This window comes from Trachinotus anak, unplaced genomic scaffold (assembly GCF_046630095.1).
Source record: "Trachinotus anak isolate AG129_WGS33_773 ecotype Australia unplaced genomic scaffold, CSIRO_AGI_Tana_v1 ptg000002l, whole genome shotgun sequence".
In the NCBI taxonomy this organism is placed as follows: Eukaryota; Metazoa; Chordata; class Actinopteri; order Carangiformes; family Carangidae; genus Trachinotus; species Trachinotus anak.
Genome location: NW_027273853.1, coordinates 8,125,959 through 8,146,792, shown reverse-complemented (window position 1 = coordinate 8,146,792; position 20,834 = coordinate 8,125,959). Strand labels below are relative to the sequence as shown.

General features: G+C 46.2%; 1 protein-coding gene across 2 annotated transcripts in view; it reads right to left on the bottom strand.

The window, feature by feature from the left end:
* Positions 1-20,834, bottom strand: part of plxnb2b (plexin b2b) — a 122,105-nt gene that overhangs the window by 81,572 nt on the left and 19,699 nt on the right. The window contains exon 2 of one of the 2 annotated variants that reach the window (XM_071493786.1): positions 16,180-16,366. The exons of the other annotated variant lie outside the window; for it this stretch is intronic. The gene's annotated coding sequence lies outside the window, so the exon portion shown is untranslated. The remainder of the gene's footprint in view (positions 1-16,179; positions 16,367-20,834) is intronic. 2 annotated transcript variants of the gene reach the window in all.

Here is a 20,834-nt window from a genome sequence, read left to right as displayed (position 1 = left end):
AATTATAGGAGGACCAGCAAGTTTGCTACAAAACAGTAGATAATTTGGGCTCTAATTATCAGCGGGCCAGGGGAGACAAGTCACAGATATATCCTCTCCCGACCAGATTAAAATCACTACCCAACCTAGGTAATACTGAAATCACTCCGTCCCCTGTAGAGATATAAATCCCATCCCAATGCGAAGACAGGACCCTACTCCTTTTGCAGAAAGTGGTTCAAATTAAAACTTCACAGTGAGGGCTGTGGATTATTCAGAGTAATGGAGTCACCATTTCTGGAAAGACACACTGCTGTTGATTTTTTTTTTTTTTTTTTTAAATATAATTTTTCACTGCTGTGAGCACCAAAACCAAAATTGCCTCCACTTCCACTGGGTCGGGGTGACAGTAGAAACCTCTGGTGTGGAAAACTCCAGATACACAAAATCTAAAAGTACGTTTATGTCTAGAAACCACAAAATGTTTGGGAGAAAATATGTTTGTTGTTTTTTTGAGGTTTTTTTTTTATAATTTGGGTGAAGCGACACTTTAAACATTAGCTCATGTGCATCCTGGGTGGGCAGAAGCAGGAGAGATTCTGGCAGGGTCTGTGTCGATGTAGGTGGGGCACTTAGGAGAAGCACCTTTGTGAGACTGAGCAGCGAGGAGGATTTGGCAGTATGAAATGAATGAGGTTTTAGACCGGTAAATGGGAAAGCACAGCTGGATAGAAAACACATAATCCTTTTCTACTAAGGCTAGTGATGCCCTTATTGCCTTTTTAAAATTCACTAATACAGATCATTCTGTCTGGTTAAGTCATTAACACCAGTAGTTATCTGACGAACCACTTTAACGACGTGCATTATTCCAAACGCGTCTAGGCTAAAGCACAGATAAGTGACACTGGCTTTAAAAGATGCCGCCCATCAGATAAGACTGTAATTATACAAAACACAACATTGTGCTGACTAATGCCATCATAAAGCACTTAATCGTATAGTACGTCTATACTAATGCCTTTCTATATGGCAAATATCAGTGTAAGCCATTTCTTATGACTGAGATCCATTCATAATCTGAGGGGTTCATTTTAAAAGGTCAACACCTGGTGTTTATCAAATTCTCTCATGAAAAGGGATAAAAAATTGATTTAGGATCACAGCAGCTTCAAATTCCTGATAGAAATTATTTTGTTTTTCATAATATATCAACATGTCTGCTCTGTTCTGAGAGGTAGAGAGGCTCTGTGTCTTTGATCACACTGTCTCATTATCATCTGTAAGCCAGACTAATATTAAAATAGACAGAGCAGGGGGTAAAGCCCGGGGACCGGTGCTTCCTGCCCCCTGCCTGAGGCTCTTCCTGTCTGGGTGTCGGGGCCAGGCCTGCCTGCTGGGGACCCGACTAACTCTGCGCATAGTAAAGGGAGGGAAGAGGAGGAGTGGCGGCAAGCCATACACAGACGCTCCACCCTAAAGAGGAACAGCATGCCAGCCCCGGTGGACATCTGTTTTCACAGGTGTGCTCACCCAATGTGATTAAGATTGGCGCTGCACACTCCCCGAGCGATGCTGCACTGGTACGCCAACGACCGTGGGTACCGGGGCATGGGTGTGAGACGCGGGGAACAGTTGTGTTGTTTTGGGGCAGATGGAGCTGGTGATGAGAGTGAAAGAGGAAAGAACAAGTGGAGGAGAAAAGGAGGAGCTGGACGAGGGGAGCCATGTGAGAAAGTTCGTACTGCTTATTCACTACAAACAACTGTTTAGAGAAACATAATTTAAAAAGAGGGGGATTACTCTGAGCACATGCAGATTATCCTCTGCCGTTTGATTCTTACAGTGAGAGGGAGAGATCACATGGAAGGATTGGAGTAAAGCACACATGAGAACAGGGTTTTATAAATACCAGTATAATTCAAAAATGGGCAAAATGTTCTCACACCGAGGACTGGATGGTCTGAAAGGGAAACCATTCACCCCCAGAAAAGCCTATAGGATATAGGTGGGCAGTGGTTTTGGCAGAACCAACACGGCTGGTACCCAATGCTACAACGCACCTGCTTCCATGGCAACCAGAAGAGGGATTGCTTTCCCTTACACCAGCAGACCACTTCATGCTTTAATGTAAAGCGACAACTTGCCAGAATTAATTTGTGTGTTGTCAAAAAAAAAAAAAAAAAAAAGTCCCCCCAAACAGATTTAATTCAGAAAAATGGAAAAAAAAAAGCAATTTTCTTTATTTATGTTGCCTCCCCAATGCGCCCCCACACCGCTGCTGCCACACCATAATTCTCCAGTGGTGTTTGAGAACTTTCAGCCATTTCAAGTGATCTCACTCCTGGAGTAGTACGAGGCAGCGACAAGAAAATCTTTAACGAACGAGAAAGCAATTCCATTTCACAGCAGCGAGGAACCGAGGAGGAGGGGCGGGAGAGTCAGTCACCAGCTTCTAAAGAGAAATGGAAGCCTTGGATAAAAGCTGCTCACCCCAAGATATCTCCTAAAAAAAAAAAAAAGAAAAAAAAAGAGGAGCAGACAGACTTAACACCAAATCATCCTGCTGTACGACTCAGAAGCTTACCTAACACTGACAACTGTCAAGAAGAGTGCCACACTAGATGTAGCTTATTAGCATTTGTGAATATCACTTTGCTTGTGCCCCAAAACTTCTTAAGCCTCTATCTTTGACTAACAGAGCAACACCATCTTTTAAAGCACGAATGATCTGGCAGACGCGGAATAAATAAAAAGTAAAATGCATACTTATACATGTTCACATATTCACTGGGGCTATCAAAGGCTTTGAGCTCTGTTGTCCTCACATGCGTTAGTGATTTGACGATGCTGCTCTGCAAAACCTGTTGCTAATGTGTGCTTAAGGGAAATATAAGAATAAGAATGATATATGTGCACATATACCAGTATTCAGAGTTAATGTTGCCTGCTGTGATATCAAGCTGCTGGAAGCAAACATATTCCATTAGCCAGTGTGGGATATATTACAAACCCTGATCACACAGCCAATCCACAGCCTTGATTCCATTATCCAATCGTGTGCACCCCCCTCTCCTTCTCTCCCTCCCTCCCTCCCTGCTTCCCCTCCTGTCAATGAAGCAATGGCAGGCATCGCTCCCACAGCCCGTTCCCGGCTCCAATCTGCTCTCGCTTCCCATCTTCCTGACGAGCATAACTCAGCGAGGGGTACGACTGCACTCAAAAGCTAAGATGTGAGAAATGTATATATTTGTAAGTGCTAATACTAAGCAGCACAGAATGTTGGGCCAGCACCAGACAGATGGTTCTGAGAGAGGCAGAAGATCAGAGAGCTGCTCCCTCCCACCCCCTCCGTCCCTGCTCCTCTATTTCTCAGAGAGAAGGCACTATCACAGCTCTGCGTGACACAGAGGAGCCACGGCGTACAAAAGCGGCCTTAATTCCCCCGATGGTGAAATCAGCTCACTCTAACAAGGGTATCAAAGTAGTTCATCAGTGAGAGGATATTTGAAACTCCAACGCTCAAAAGCCTACATTACCAAGGATGTAACACTACCGAGAGGCTTCTTGGGGTGTACAAGGGCAAACAGAGGCAGAAAAGCAGGCAGATAAACAACTCAAGACAGCAAATATCAATAGAAATAGTAGAAAAGAGAAAGAGAGTGGGAAGGCCCTGCTCAGATTTGAAGCACAGTGACTAATGACAAATTCTTCTATGTAACTGGTTTAAAGGCTCAATTAGCCTTGCCCTGTGTGTTCCACATAAAGCACTGCCAGTTCAGATTAATTGATACAATCAAAGGCCAAGTGAACTTAATTTATAAACCCAGAACTCTGGAGCAAAAGATATAAAGTGAACAAAAGAAATGACTAACTTGCTGTAAATGTGCTCTCTCTCTCTCTCTCTCCCTCCCTCCCTCTGTGTGCGTGTATGTGTGTGTGTCTGTCTGTCTGCAGGAGGGATTGTTTCACTTTCACAAGAGGAGGGATTTCATGTCTTTGGCATACATCTCTTTTACACTTGGCTCGCTATGACACCTCACAGGAGGCCGGGGTCAGATGAAGTGCAGGAGGGCTTAACAGCACTTGTACACCAGAGGAGGCAGAGCTACTGAGCAACTAAAACACAGACACGAATGGATTCACTTTCACACACGCACACAAATACAACGTCTCTAGACTCATAGAAAACCCCCCACCCACCCACTCATCCCCTCTTGCTTGAATGGGACAAGCGGTCTGTGTGGGCCACATCAGCCACGCGCTCAACAGTCTCCGTTACATGGCCCGAGACGCATGTACAATAATCGCCTCTGCTTCTGTCTGTCAACATCTCTTTCTATCTAAAACTCACAAATAGAACGTGCTGCAATTCACCCACAGTGCAAAGAACTCATTCAGGGTTGAAGACGGCACGGTAGGACTGCTTCCACGCAGAAAATATGTTGCTCGGCCTGCTGGAAAGAGAGGAAGGTTGAGCAGAAGCTGCCGATCGATTTGGATTCTCATTGTTCAGATGGGATATAAAGCTCTCTTTGTCCGCCTGTGCTCTTCTGACCTTTATCGGGCCACTGAAGAAGGCAAACGCCGGCAGGCCGAGTGGGAAATGGAGTGTCTGTTGTGCGCTTAACACACTGCTCACAGATTGCAGAGCTGGCATGGTGCGATGGACACAGAATGTCTGCCGACCTGGGCGCTCTCCGCCCTGCCCGACCTTGGCACCACTGCGCCAATGTGCCAACAAGGGCTCCATAACACCCTGTCCTCGCCTAAAAAAAACCCACACTGAGACAAGGCTGGAAAACAGAAACGGGCTCGAGACACAGAGTTCATTAACAGATAAACGGTGGGAGGTGAGGAAAAAGAAAAAAAAAAAAAACAGTGAGATGGGAATAAATGAGGAAATGACAACGGACGGAAGATATGGGGAAAGGTTGGCAGCCGTCCATGAAAAAGACAGCTGGCAGCGACATCCTTCACAAACCTGGCGACGCAAGCGGTATGATGGAAGCAGCCTCCAGAGACATGGAGAGAGGGAGAAGGGAAGAAGGAGAGAGATGAGGGGGTTTGGAGGAGGGGGGCTGCGGCGGCAGATAACGTGGCTTTCGTCTCCTGACTCCCGTGCCAATTAACACAGTCCCACATATAAGGCCCCCTGCCTGCCTCGCAGCCTGGCCCCGGTCTTTAGTGGCGACACAGAGGGACAGAGCGTGAGGAGAAAATGTGTATGTGTGAGTGCGTGTGTGAGGAAGGGCTGGGGCAGAATGAGGGATGAAAGGGGATGAAAGGTGAGGCAAGGTCTGGTGGCCTTGTCTGAAGGTGAGTCGGCTCCTCCGCCTGCCTGCAGCCCGGTTCCTCTAGTGGAAAAAAAAAAAGAAGAAGAGGGGTGCGGAGGGGGTGGGCGGTGGTGGTGATGAAGACGAATGAGCCGGAGCACGGGGATGCTGATCAACAGCCGAGTTGCTCACCGGCCATCTCACTCTGCTGCTCACCTCATCCAGAGGGAGTAAGTGAGACAGAGAGAGTGAGAGAGAGAGAGAGAGAGAGAGAGAGGGAGATGGACAGACAGAGAGAGAGAGAGAGAGAAGTGAGGAGGCCAATGAGCCGGCACCGGTCCAGTCACAACACCACAGACACAAATCCTGGTTCTGTACCATTAGCTCCAGACTGTCATAAATCAGACAAAGCCAGCCGGCAGGACGGAGGGAGAAGGCCAAACAGAGAAGTCAAAAAGCCACAGCCACACAGCACTGATCAGACAGTGAGGGTGGAGTGGGGTGGGGGGTTGGGGGCAAACAGCAACCTCTTAACAGATAAAGCATTTATAACAACACGAGACAGGCTCCACACATAAAATGGAAAAGCTGGACACTGTAGGGCCGGGTATCGAACCCTGATGCTTTTTGAGTTCTGACTAAAATGTGTCCATAGCATTGATTACTGAGACTGTTGTATCATGAAAGTTGGCACTGGTCATATTTTCAGCCTTGCTTATTCATTCTTTGATCAGGTATTCATCAGGATATATATCCTTATCTCACTCAGAAGACGTTGCAATTTTAAAACTCTTTCATTCCTTCATCATATGACTGACAGCAGAGGGATGTCAGAGAACGAGGGCAGAGAGACGATGGAACAACATGCAACAAAGATCCCCAGCTGGACCTGAACCGCGGATGCTGCAGTTCATGGTCAGTGCCTTAAACCCCCTTGGCCACCAGAGCTCCTGAAACGCTGCTATTTCCATTCTTGTATGGCTGCTCGTGTTTATACAACACAGAAAACCCTCATGCATTGAGAAGTTTGGAATAAATTTGCTAAATGAAAAAGGGGGTTTGTACAGCAGGTTTATATTCATTAAGCTACGGTATCAGCACTGGCACTGGTTTCAACAAACAGGCCACCTCTAGGAGAGGGTACAACATGCTTTTTACAAGCGACTTCACACAAACAGCTTGTAGCCTAGAGTCCCTGCTTTTGTATCTCATAAAAGCCTGAATTAACATACACACGGTCCAGATTGTCCTGGTGCTCGTAGACTAGATATTTAGTCATTAGGATTCTGTCATTGTAAATTATGATGCTCGATCAGAACATGTGGGTTAGCATTTCCATTTGGTAATGCCATTACTGGAGCAAAAGCTTCATTAGCATTATTGCATGTAATAACCTCAACAAGGGATTTCCTAACCCAGATTTCAACCACACCCAACCAAGGCATGTTGTCTTGGCATGCGCCCTACTGGAAGATAAACAACACATCTGCCTCCCTGCTCTGAAAGTTGTACATATATATTGCATGAAGCACTGGAGGAAAGACACTTTTTGTTTGTGTGTGTGTGCGTGTGTGTGCGTGCACGTGGGAGAGTAGTGTATAGTATACTGTGTGAGAAAAGATTTGACTCCATGTAAGTCTGCGTGTAGGAAGTGAAGCACCAGATTGGCACGATGGCAACGGAGCAACTCTTGGTCTTCCAGCAAGTTCTGGCAAGCGTGTGCCAATCTTACCTCACACAGCAGCACGCCACAGGGGGGTGAACACTTCTACCCCGCGATCCAATTAATTTCATCGCACGCCACACATTTCGACATGCTAGGAGCGTAAGGAGAGGAGGCTTGAAGGGGGTGGAGGTGAGCGGTGAGGCAAGTGGGAATAACTGAGAAAGAGGAAGTGGAAGGATCTGCCAGGGTTGGGGAATCTTAGAATTTCCCCGTGTCTCGCATTCGAGTTTCTGCACAGGGAGAAGAAAATGCAATTACACGTGCCCTCTCAGCCTTTTCAGGCAAGTGTGGTGTGTAGAAGTGAGGGGGTAGTGCTGGGGTTTGTACCCTGTGGCGGCCAGCACTCCCATACTCTATGCTAATAGACCCTTGTTCTGCATTCTAACAGGCATTTGGTGGCACAGCTCTGAGTGGGGAGCAGCGGAGGGTGAGCGCAGACCATCAGCAATGTAAGAAGGGGGGCGGGTCTGTCGCCTTGTGTCTCCGGAGATAGTAGGAATAATGAAAAACTCTGCTGGGACTTCAAAGCAAACGGCTGGTCATTTCCTGTGGTGATGGCTGATACCGGCCTACATGCTCAGGCAACAAGCACGCACACACTTAGTCACACATTCCTGCCAGGAAAGAGCCCCGGCCAATGAACACCACTTCCTTTGATGGTATAGCAGAGCCAAGGAGAAGGAGAAACAAGTCTTTGGACGTGGAATAGATTTGAAGAAGCCTTTGTGTGTGGCTGGCGGAACCATCTAAGTGCTTTAGCCAAAGCCTCGGGGTCAACACTTACGCAATGTGGGTGTAATGCCAGAAACCAGATGGTGATGTTAACACTTTTACATTTTTACAGAGCTTTTGAATTTGTAACTGGCAACAGGCCACAGTAGATCAAACACAATATCACACTGAACAAATTGTCACAGGGTAATCAGACATGTAAACACATTCTTATTTTCCAAGCAACAGACCTTTTCTAGGCAGATAACTTTATAAATTATTGCAGGAAAAGCACAGGTATAATTAATAACATGATTGACAGCTATAACTAACTGTCTATGATGAAAAAGGTCTATTAGATCACTAGGCTATTTTCCATTTTCTACGGCTTTTGATTTTTTCCATCCAGTAGATTGAGGGGGGGGGGAGTAGTGAATCAACTGTGCACTAACCTCTAATTATAGCTTTTTCTCTAGTTACAAAAATATTTTTGTCAGGTATCCGTCCTTTGTTTGTGTAATCTCTTCAGTGTTCCCCTATAAATTAAGGAGAAACTGTTGGTTTTGGCATATCCAGTACTTTCTTCTATGACTTACCCTGTTGCCTGTTCAATTTTCTCAACAACTGTGTAGTTGTTGAGGTAGTACTTTGTCTTGCACACATTTTGTACCATTCTTTCACTGAGGTTAACACCAAATGAAAAAAAATACAAAAACAAAATAAAGAAAAAGCACACGAGTTTGCAAGAAAACATTTGTCAAACTGTCTCCAAAATGCTGCGGGAGATGAGTGTATTGCTCATCTGAGGGTCAAAACAGCCCTGGATATACAAACAACACAATCTGACTGGTAATCTGTGGGGGGAGGAGGAGGTTGCAAGATATGCAAACATAAACAAGTCTGCAGTGGCCATTTCTAGCTGATCCCATTTCTTATCGTATCATCTAGGTGTGTTATGAAAGCCAGACTGCCCTGCAGGATTCTTGTGATTCTGTATATGCCTGTGAGTCTGCACCAAGGAGCAAACTCGTGTGCGTCTCTGAGTCTTATGTGCGAGAAGAAGCCACCAAGAGCACACGTTGTGAGACAGAGTGAACACAAGAACGCACATCTGGTTCCATTCAGGATGCCTGAAATTCCTCGACTGCTTGGTTCAGATTACTTCCCGAGCCCCCTTGCTGGCTGCGCGGTACCGCAGATAAACTACGCCGCTCAACACAATGCCTGACCTATTCAACACGCAACTTGAACTGCGTGGGTTGGCAAGGGATAGAGGTGAAGTTGAGTTTACAGGCGGGTGCCCTGGTGTAGACGATCCTCCAGCAGCAGACTCCTGAGAAGCCAGGTATGCTAATTTACTGCTTCTCTCCTCCTGCAGACCCTTCCTTACAGTATGTCGAGCGGGAGCGGGTCCTGAGGGAAGTGCACGGCAAAGGTTCTGCCAGAAGGAACAGGACCTTAATATGATCCTAACACCCTTCCCACAGATATCCAATGGGGAAGGCCCCAGCAGCAGAGGGCCAGCTCTGTAGAGATCCACACCAGAGAGAGAGAGAGATACAAGGTCAGGAGACTAAAAACCTTGACAGCATTGGTTTAGGCTGTACTGCAGCAGAGGCAGGCCTAGAAAGGACAGCTGGAGAGCAGTTATATTTTCGTCTCTTCACAGTTAGATATCCAACTAAAGTAAACCATGTATATTGTCGTTTTGTTGCAAGAGCCCTCATGTGCAGCTATAAAAAACAAGACGATTTCTATTCTGAAAAAGAAACGCCTATACGCTTTGGGATGAGTTTGTCCCACACACCAATCTAACTATAATTCCTGAACGTCACCTTTCCTTTACATTTCAGAACCCCCCCCCCCCCCATTCAATTCCCCCACCCTATTCTCTTATCTCCGAGGTTTGACAGAGTGATGTCTTCAGCCAAAATCACCTCGTCTACTCCGGTTCCCCAGGAGATGGAGTGCCAGTGATGTAGACGATTCAATCAGTGAGAAGTGAAAGAGCAGATCACAGACAATACGCCGCGGCCCCATTACCCCCAGTCCTCGGTTACCGCTAGCGATGCTTAGCTCGGGCCCCCACCTAATGGGCCATAATATCATTTTACGCCATGTTCCAGCTCTTTATACTAGCTCTAAACATAACTCTGTCGCCGAGGCACAATAAAAACAGATATATTTCTTTATTACTCCTCAAGAAGCATATCACCAGATCTGAGCACCCCTACAAAGGAAACTAATATCTACAGGAACCCGCGCTTTTCCTTGGCTCATTTAGAGCAGACGCGCAGTTGTTATTACATTGAGCTGCACTCTGCCGGCCTCACCTCCCCATGCCGTTCACTCAGAGTGTAATGGATGTTTTATTATAATCAAATGAATACAATATCTTCACCATAAATAGTCTACTTAAAAAGCCATTTTCTCTGCCTCGCAATACGTTTGAATGTCCATCACGCCTCAAGCAACAAGGTGCCACATGTTTAATTCAGAGCCGATGCAATTTGCGTGTTGTGTGCTACTGTAAAGGTGAAAACAGCAACTCGTCTTCCCTTTGCTCACCTTCACATCCCCAGGCTGTCCCTTTCCACCCACCCAATAATCACACTCCACACTATCTTGCATGAAGTCATGCGAGTCACCGGGAGGTTCATTACTTTGCATGATAGCAGGAAGAGGAAATGTCACCTGGGTACTCTGCTTTTGAGGCCATTCGCTTTCGCCATCTCATGGGGCAAATGCTGTGCTTGTAAGTCTTGAGCCAGATGAACAGACTGAGAGCGTAAGTTATTATCCGCAACAAGGAATCATCCCCTACACAGGCTATACGGCACCATTGTCCTCTACCCCATATATATCATCGGGTCTGACCAGCCCATTTACACTACGGGAATCTGACAAGAGATGAGCGAACATTTGGGCATGAACATGTGTGCTAGCATGTGTGTGTGTGTGTGTGTGTGTGTGTGTGTGTGGTAAGATGGAGCAGAAGGGGAGTTGGGGAATCCAATCTCTCACACAGAGGAGCAGAGACAGGCGGGCAGATACGCTCCAGGCCCAGAATAACCCCGGCGGTATCCATGAATGAAATGACAGGATTACAGGGGTATTAGAAAACCTGCTGAGATGGTTGATAATGCTGTTTATGGTTGGGCGTCACACCGCCTGCAGGGGAAAAGTCAAACTGTTTGACTAATGAAAATATGGACGAGCTCTTCACACAGGCACCAAGCGGAACATTCAAGGCCATTACTGTAAACAAGGAGGTCTCCCTCCTTTATTTAGCTGATTTGGTTTTAGCTACTCGACGGACATTAACACAAATACTTAAAGATTTATGTCTTTGCCATTATTGTGGCTGAACCTCTTAAAAGTGGGCACAGTAAACATAAGCCCCGCTATCCTGGTTGAGAATGGGATTATTGTTGTGTCAACAACCCCCATGGATAATAGTAATTACTGCCCTTGCTGCAGCGGCATCAGAGTGAGGCAACTTCCCTAGCTGACAGCTTGGTCCTAATTACCAAGAACCACCAATTACTGGCTCCATTTCATTATTTATATTGCTCAGCACACCCAAATAAAAGAGACTTCAGTGACTCTGAGCAGTCACATCTCTGGCAGCTGCAGAGAAGCATCCAGAGGACCTGCTGAATCATTCTCTCATAGTTTTCCTTCCTGACAAGATACTAGTCAGCATTGGCCTAGGTTTCGTTTCAACTGTGCTGGGGATACACTCGGGGGGGTGGTCGTGGGCGTCCTCCCCCAGGAAATTTTGAGTGTCAAACACTTCATTTCCTGGATTCTGGTGAACGCAACAATTTGTGTCTTTTCTGCATCAATTTATGGTGGGTATGTCTTTATTTGTGTAAGGAAAAACATAAAATTCAGGCACTTGCTGACAATTCAAAACAGGATGGAATATAATGGAGTCAGACTCTCAAATTCATATGTCCCACAAATCACATGCTGCTGTTCTTTTGACTGTCTTTGGACAAGTAGCTTGTCTGCTGCTATCTTAGCTAGCTAGTTTGTATGGGTAGGTAACATTACCTTATGATTAGTTAGCAAACTAGCAAACAACATCTAAAAGTCAACTCAAGAAACATAACCTGGTGGCTCACAGCTTATTGGTTTTGAGACTTTTTGAGAGAGATTCAAAGGATTTAGTCGTCATATGAGCTTATAATTCATATTCATATTTTGAGAGTTAAATAAAAAGTGCTTAAGAAAAAAGACAGGCCCATGTCTGAGGCATTTTTTATTGGGGGGATAAATGCACATGTTCTAAATGTTGAGGGGGACATATGCCCTGCATCCCCTAAAATCTATGCCTATGCTAGTCAGCATGCAAACACAACACTGTTAGTGCAAAAAAAAAAAAACTGTATACAAATATAAAAATAAAGGCTGACTTTACTTCCTTTTTGCCAGACACAGGAAGGAATTAAGCTGCAAAGGAAGTCCATGATCATCTTTTCTTTCCCCACTTGCTCCTGCTTGTTTATCTGCCAACAAAACTGCAGAATCAGATGTGAAACATCAGACCTGGAGCCTTTTAACTGCTGAAGCAGTTTGCATGTTGTACCTACATTCATATTTCATTCATTCCACTGTGAGCTCTATGTTAGTATAACTGTCTCGGCTGCTGCCATGTAAAAGATGTAAAAGACAAAAAAACATAAAAACCCAGTTCTTTATCTGGTGAGTCTATTCAACCATGTACACACACACACACACACACACACACACACACACACACACACACACACACACACACAAAAACACTGTGACTTTCGCAGCTGTTTGCCATCACCTTCTGCTGCCAAGCGCCGTCCAGCGATGGCTGAGAGGAGGGGAGCGGAGACTCGGGGCGGGGGCGTGAAATTCTGCTATTCCTGCTCCAGTGAATTCTGCAGAAACTTGGCAGATCATTGTGGAGATTTGTATGTCTGTGGATTTGACATGAAGCTATTTGAGAGGCTCGTCTGGAGCTTGTCTCTCAATGTACCTCCCCTTACAGTGGGCCTGGCTGTTTAGCTTATGTTCTCATAAAGTCTGACGGCCACATTTCTCAGTCACAGAAGGGGCAGAGAGGCGATTAACTCGGTAGATAGTTTTGTAAACCATTACAAAACTTTGTTGCTTCAAAAAAAAAGTATGCCTCTGAGTACAGTAAAGCATATAATCCTCTAACACTGGAACCAAACAAAAAGCATTTGCATCATCGATACAGATTTCTGGAACTGTACACCTTGTGGATTAGCAAAGGCTCTTTCTCTAATGATGATTCAGTGCAAATTCAAACAGCAGCTCATCAAGCTCAGCACACTATAAACCATGTAAAGCTATTACATTCCAATAGGACAGTCTCAAAAACATGATTAAGTATGTACAAAAGGAATCTACTATGGAGCTACAAAGCGCTTAGCATTTAGATGACAGTTGCGCAGGGCAGGCCTTGTTTGCAGGGGCTGGAGTGGAGCAGTATATGTGGCCCGGAGGCCGGATCTGTTCCAACTGTGCCCTGGCAAGAAAACGTTCAGCCCAGTCAGCCTCGACAGCTTGGATATTCACAGGGGGCGATGGAAAAATGGAGGGCTGCAGCACCGTGTTGGAGTTGGGGGAGCTCGGAGGAGGTGGGAAAGGGTTGATGAGTCAGGAACAAGGTGTTTTTTATTATTTTGGTACCGCAAGGACATGGCATTTGCAGTGTTCGATGAGAAAACCAAATGTAGGCTAGTGTTGAGTGCCTCATGTCTGTGTTGGCCTGTGGTGATAGTTTATCATCTGGCAGGCATGTCTATAGGGGGCTAGCAGCATTTTTAACCACCTTCACCATTCTGAAGGTGTTAGATTATGCCAGCACTGCAATACCTTGCTTTGGTGATGATGCATTTTCAAAGCTGGGAATTAAATTATGCATTTATCACTGCAGAGAAAACTGACAAAAATGGCTCTGTGGTCCATGAGGAAAAAAAAAAACAAATACAAACACAGCAGGTTCTTGCCGTTTTTCAATGTACAATTTTTCCACCATGACCTTACAATAGCACTGGGCTTTTGGCCCACATGACACCTTGTCATTTGACAAACCATTGTGACAATTCCAGAGTTTCCATAGATCTCAGGCATTAAAGTTAGGATGATCACTTTGATTTAGTGTGACAAATGAATTATTCACTCTCATCTCTGGGGATGCATAGTTAAATTCTGAGTCATTTTGAATATCATAGAAAGGACTTTTGATGTTGGACAGCTTTCTCCTCACTTGATTAACCTGAACCAACTTCAAAAGTGCCAGTTAGGGTATCGCCATCAGCAATATTCTAAACAAACGTGAAGCCTGCTTCAAAAACAATATTTTCTATGTGCCTCCTCTTTGAAATATTAGGTGTCAAACGTATTACTATCCATTAAATGGATACTTGTTTACCTATAATTGCTATATCCTTCAAAGGAGCACATTCAAAAAGGTAAACTAAAGGTGTATCTCACATATGAATAAGGGTGCAGAACTATACAGGTGCCTGCATTGATTAACATTCAGACTTATCTAAAAGTAATGCAGCAGATAAAAGGTCAGTGTCGCACAAGGGAAAAGAAAAAATATAAGCCCCATCCTCCAATCACAAAAAAGGAGAACAAAAACAAGAGAAAACAAAATGGGAAAAAAAACTGTTTGCTCTTGTGCATCCTAATTCATTCATCCCAAAGTACCTCTTTGCTCCTGGGTTGTGCCAAGGCAAAGCCTCATGGGAGAAATGATTGACACCACCTAATCCTCATGGACACCAAAAAGCATGTCATTACCATGACATTTACACCATCTTCTGGGATGTGAGATGAAGTATGGGAACAACAACGGGATAAACACAGTGAACACAACTCCAAAAGTGTTGAATGAACTGAATTTTTAATGTGCCATGTTTTTGGTTCACAAGTGTAGCTTAAGTACTCTGGGCAAAGCCGTCTCTCTGCCCAAGTACTATTAATTCAGCACAAGCAGAACAGCCACCTGGGGTAGCCTACATTTCAAATGAGCCATATTTTGTTTATCTTTAACACCAGCGGGCAGGCTGGCAGGCACACAGGCCTGGAGGAAATGCGAGGAAAAGTAGAGCACAAGAGTTATGACCTAAGCAAACAGCTGATTATGGAGAAGATGAGCAGGAAAAGGCGTTGTCTGTCAAGCTAAGCCCTCCACAGATGGACGAGTGTAGAGCACTAAGAAACAAGCAAGTCCTGGGGCTTTGTGGCAGCTTTGGGTTTTCAAGTACACCACAGAAACAGTTGAGGAGGAAGTGGTGAGCAGTGGATAAGCTCATATACGGCACACCGTGTGCAATTGCATGTTAATATTTCTTCACCTTTTCTTTCATCTCATCGCCTCAGTGAGTCACGGTGACTGGAGTTTTTCCACTCCTGTGTGAAGTATGAACAGAGGAAGATCGTACAGCTGTCTATATAAAACTATAACAGCAGCAGTTAATTGCTGGGGATCCTCGTTTAATGAGCATCAGAGCAAATTTAATGACTTGCAGCCCTTAATAAACAAGCATAGAAACTTACTGGTGTGCAAATAAAGTTTTGACAGAATATAACTTATCCTAGCTTGTAGGCTAAGACTTGACTTATAATTGGACCATTGTTTCCTGACACAAAAACACACAGTGCTGACCGTTTACTAGCCAGAAATGTTCCACTCCTATGAGCACAATAACAAAAAGTGTCTCCGTTGGTGGACTGTGGCACTTGGGGACAGAGCCTTGCCAGAGTGTCTCCCAGGTGAGACAGTCAACTATCTGCTGGGAAGCAGAGCTGCTGCCTCACTCCCTTCTCTCCCCTCTGCACACCCTATCTGCTCAGTCCTTTCCCTAGAGCTCACTATCACCCCGCTACCTCTACTCTTGTACTGACAGCCAAACAATGGGAGCCAGGACTGCCTTAACAAGAAGAAACTGGAGGCTCGACTAATTAGAGACACCCCAACACCCTCCGCCATCGCCTCCAAACCCCTACTGTTAACTCAAAACAGTGCCATACAGATTGTCCAGGGCTGGGACTGTTGGACCAATCGTCAAGAGAAATAGGCTGGAAGTTGTGTTTTTTTTCTCTGGCTGCTGGCCAATGGGGGACCGTGGTAATTGCCCAAATCCCACTGTGGCAAGTGAAAGAGTGTGAGGGTGGTACAAGCCAAGGAAAGTGAGAAAATGTTGGGACCGAGTGTGGGAATGAAAGTCTAGCAATAAAAAACAAACGCAGACAGAGACAGAGGAGACACATAGGAGCTTAGAAAAATGAGACACAAAAGAAAAATGTTGATAACAAGAAAAACGGTGCAACATGCAGGACAGGTGATTCAGGTAAAAGTCTGAGCCTGCAGACTCTTTGTTGCGTGAAAATATTACAAGAAGAAAGAAAACTGGACAAAGTATTGGGAGTGTAAGTGAAAATAGAATGACCTCAGGTGCTACTCACTAGGGAGAGGCAGACAAGGGTGCAGCGAGCGCCTTGGCTGTTGGAGTGGAACAGAGCAGGGTGCAGCGGCGGCTGCACAGTGGGTCCTCACTGGACACTTCAATCACAGGCAGCCAGAGCCCCGGGCAAACTTGGCCAATTAGCCGCACACTGCCGCTGACCCCCAGCTTCATTAAGGGCCCAGGCTCTGGATAAGGGGAGAGAGGAGAAGGGAGGATTAGGGGGAGAGAGAGTAAACCGTCAGCACTGGCCAGGTTTGAGAGGGCACACACATGCATTTGCACGGACACACACGCTGGAGGTGAAGCTCAAGGTTACAGATAAACACAATCAACAGTGAGAGCACCCCGTACCACACATACACACTGCTCGCCGAATCGCGCTCCCACCTCCCTGTGGGCTTACACCCGCAGCAAAAGGTGGTGGTGAGGGGGTTAGAGATGTAGAGGCCAGAGGGCAGAGCTCCCTCCTCTCTCCCACACCGCTGCATTGACAGCAACAGGTGTGGTGGCCAGCAGACATGCAATTACCAGGCTGAGAATCTGCTCTTTGTGACAGAGACAACGGCAGATCAGAGGGAAGATCAGAGCTAGAGGGGGGGAAGGAGAGGAGAGGAGAGGAGAGGAGAGGAGAGGAGAGGAGAGGAGAGAAGAGGAGGATACAGACTACTGAAAGTCCCTGGAGGGAAGAAAGAAAGAGAGGCAGAGAGATTTCCAGTCGGCTCTTTTCATCACAAATCCCTTGCCGGCAGAGCGCAGGCGTGCGGAGCGAAAAAAAAAAAAAAAAACAGATCAAAAACCAACACATACATTGGCTATGACACACCTGTTGTTCTGCAGAGGAAATACACATTTACATGCTTTAGTGGTCTGGAGAGATCTCACATACATGTGTGCACAACAGTGAGACGAAGATGAGGGTAAACTGACAACATCTCATTTGAGCTCAGATTGGGTGGGGCCGTTTGAGGTGCCCTGGGACAGGTTGTGCTCAGTGAGCCCTGACAGCTTGAGTGTTTGCTGTATGCATGTGTGTTTGTCTGCATTACAAGTGTGGATCATCCACATGGGACCTCTGCTTGCATCAGCCTTGCGATGGAAACCTCAGCGGTGCTCCTGTGTGTGGGGGTTGCAGCTTCATATGCTGCACTCCCTCATTTTCTCTGCTCTCCCTCTCCGATTACGGGCCTTCGATCAGGCTAAAGTAATGTTTGTGCACTTTGCCGCCAGTGTAGCAATAACTGCTGTCAGAAACCTTGCATGCTTGGGTGGAGAGGAGATACTGGCCCTTTATTTAAAACAAGCCAAGGATAAAAGATCAATGGTCCAATTCAGGCCATGAATTGGAGGGAGAAGTTCACAAACATACAGAGATTATGAGAGGGAGATATATGTGTGGAGAGGAGGGAGAGGTGAGCGGGGGGGCATCTAGCTCATCTGGGTGCTAGTGGCTTATTGATCGGTGAAGACACACAGCTCCCAGCCATTCATCACAGGCCACTCAGGCCCTTAGATAACTCCTATGATAGTGCCCTGCTGCTGCTGAGCATCTGCAACTGGCCATATCCATTAGCCTTCAAAGTAAACCCCCTAGCCTGGGAACAGGCCTCTGGGTGACTGGTTGGAGGGAGGGCTGGAATGAAAAAGGAAAAGACCAGGCCTGTGGCTAAGAAGCCTGTGGCTGACACTAGTGTACACAAAGGCAGGGGCTGGGGTTGAAGGGCTGGGGCTTTATGAAAAATGGTGCTCTGACAGCTAGAACAGAGATGAGAAACTGTCTGTTTGCAGCAGGCAGGAGAAAAAAAAATGTGACGACACTATTGTTTCCATTTCTCAGCCAAACGGCATTAGCAAAGCTGTTTTATAGCCAATAGCACACAAGCGACAGGCAGCTCTGAAAACTGCTGAGTAGCTCTGTATGTATGTGTGTGTGTGTGTGTGTGTGTGTGTGTGTGTGTGTAAAGAGAATTCCCAGATTGAGCAGGTGGGGATCAGCCATAATGAGGCATGCAGGGACAGAGGAGAGGAGGGGGGGGGGGGAGTGAGGGCAAAAAAAAGAAGGGAGGAGGCCAAAGAGCGAGGGAGAACGACGGAGTGAGAGTGATGGAGACGGGCTCAGAGCCAGAGGCATGGCCCCAAAAGAGCAATTACAGGAGCTCCGGAGAAGGTGTGGGCCCAGCCCCCAGGCATAGTTTCAAACAGCACCAAGCCCTGCCAGACATGTACTCTCTCTCTCTCACACACACACATATACACTCGGCACTCTCAATCTAATGCACACATCTGACAAACAAAAGACGGAGGTGGACAAAATAGGAGAAGACGACAAGTGAAAGTCAAAATGGGAAGGAAACAACCATGAGACGGGAGTATTTTTAAACCATGGGTCATCTCAATCCAAAACATCATCATGATATACTCCCCCGCACAGTTTCACTGCGACATTCTGTTCTGGTCGAAACCTGTTCCCCTAACAGCATGGCCCCGAAACAAAGGCTAAAACTCCAGGGCTGAGGTCAGTGTGTGCAAAACTTTCCATTGTGCTCTGTATGGTGACAGCTAAACAACACTGAGGAGTCCGGACAGCCTCGCACCACGGTGCCTGTCACATACACAAGCTCAAAATCGTTTCTGAAGGCAACTGTTCTTGCCCCCCCCCCCCCCCCCCCCCCCCCCCCCCCCGCCCCTCCCCTCCCAATGCACCACCTCTCACCCATCACCGCCACCTCCACCGCTTAAAGGAGAACGACTCCCCGCAAAGAACGAGCAAGAATGATAGGGGAAGAAGAAAGAGAGAGATGTGCAAACAGATAAGGGGGAGGGGAAATTAAATTAAGAGAAAAGTTCTTGCGCACCGGTATGCACCATTGATTTCCTATTCTGTTGGAAACATTTAATGAGCTTAAATAGGAGCCTCGTTTGACACTGCCACAGTGACTCGGAGGGGCCTCCCAGTGAGAGGAAATCGTTCAGCGGCTGTGACGGCTACCGGAGGGGGTGGGGGGTGGGGTGGGGGGGGGCAGAGGGGTTGGAAGATGGAGAGGAGATAGAAGATGAAGAGGAGGAGGGATGTGGGGGGGGGAGTGAAGGTTTTAATGCCAAAGCAAGAGACGTGTGTAAGACAGACGTTGGCTTATGCTTGGGAAATGGTCCATGGGTAGTATTACTTGCCTAGTTCTCAGTGAGGAGGGAAAAAAAAAGAATGAGGGATGAAGGAGATTATACTGGGAGAGAGGCAGGCGGAGGAGGAGGGTACAGGTGGTCTACATTTAGCCAAGCCGCCTCGTTATGTGGGTGCTTACCACTCAGGCACTCATTATAACCCAACAATGTCCAAACTGATTGACAGCTACTGCTCAACTGCGGCGTTTCACCTCATTACTTCCTGGATGACCTCCCTACGAGGCATTCAAAAGATGCCTATTGCTCGGCGGCCATCTTGTTTTTTTCTTCCCTCCCCACTCTCTTTTCTCCCTCTATCGGCAGGAGAACTATTGTCACTTCAGAGAGTGAAGTCCAGAGGCGCTTCGCTGCTCTCTGCCACTGATGAGGGCCCCACAGGGAACCATCGTCAGCCGCTTTATGAAGCTGTCTGGCAGAGTGAATGGACTCAGCGTCCCGCCACCTTTTGCAGGCGATCGTGATAATGAGAGTGGAGTCAGAGATGGCTGTACAGTCGCACCGCGGGGGGTGTTGTGGTGGGTGTGGTGGTGTGTGCGAGGGGGGTGTTTTGGGCTGGAAAATAAACTGATTTCACTGACTTTACTTGAATCGCAATTTTCAACAGTTGCATCCAAACCAATTAAACTGAGAATAGCCACAACAACTAATGACACCAAAACAGAACTTAAAGCGCTATTTGTAAGTTTTCTCTGCCGCCAAGCATAGTTTCTTGCCTGGAGCAGGTGGTGGTGATTGTTGTTCGACAAGTGCTCTAAATGATCATTTAAAACGCATCAGAGGACAACACAAAAAAAGACATGCTCTGATATGGTGATATGATATATAACAAGTAAGGTAAATGTGGCAGTTCATCACGTTTAAGATGAGTGTTGGTGCATTATAACAGATGTATTTAAAATTTAATTTGACACCCACAATGGTCAGCACCTCACTGTCTTTTAGAAATAGATACACTAGAGGTCAAAATGTTTGGAACAGCCCCATTTTTCCAGTTCCAGTTCAAAGATGAGCGATAAACTGCCCAAGGTTAAAAAAAAAAAAAAAAAAAAGTTTGGCTCACCAAAAACTGAAAAATCATGTAAATTTCATAGAAATCAGGCCTTTTTCAGGGATTAAGAAAATATTTAAGTTACAACTTTTCTGCAGCAATGGAAGAAAATTAAGCTTTGAAAGTTCAAACAAACAATTCCTATAGCTGTGGAGCTTACAAACCCTCTGTCTGCACAGAGGCAGTGTTACTACACCCTCTGATGCATTGTTAGGACAATAATGTACAGCAGGAAGTAGACAGAGGCAAGTAACAAAGGAAGACAGACGGGTCCTACAGCAAGATAATGACCCAAAACATTTGAAGGAAAGAAACAGACTGCGGCTCCTCACAGGCTCCAGACTTAAACCTCATGGAGCTGGTTCAGGATGAACTGGACAGAAGGTGAAAGCAAAGCAACCTGCAAGCGCAACCCCTGTGTGGGA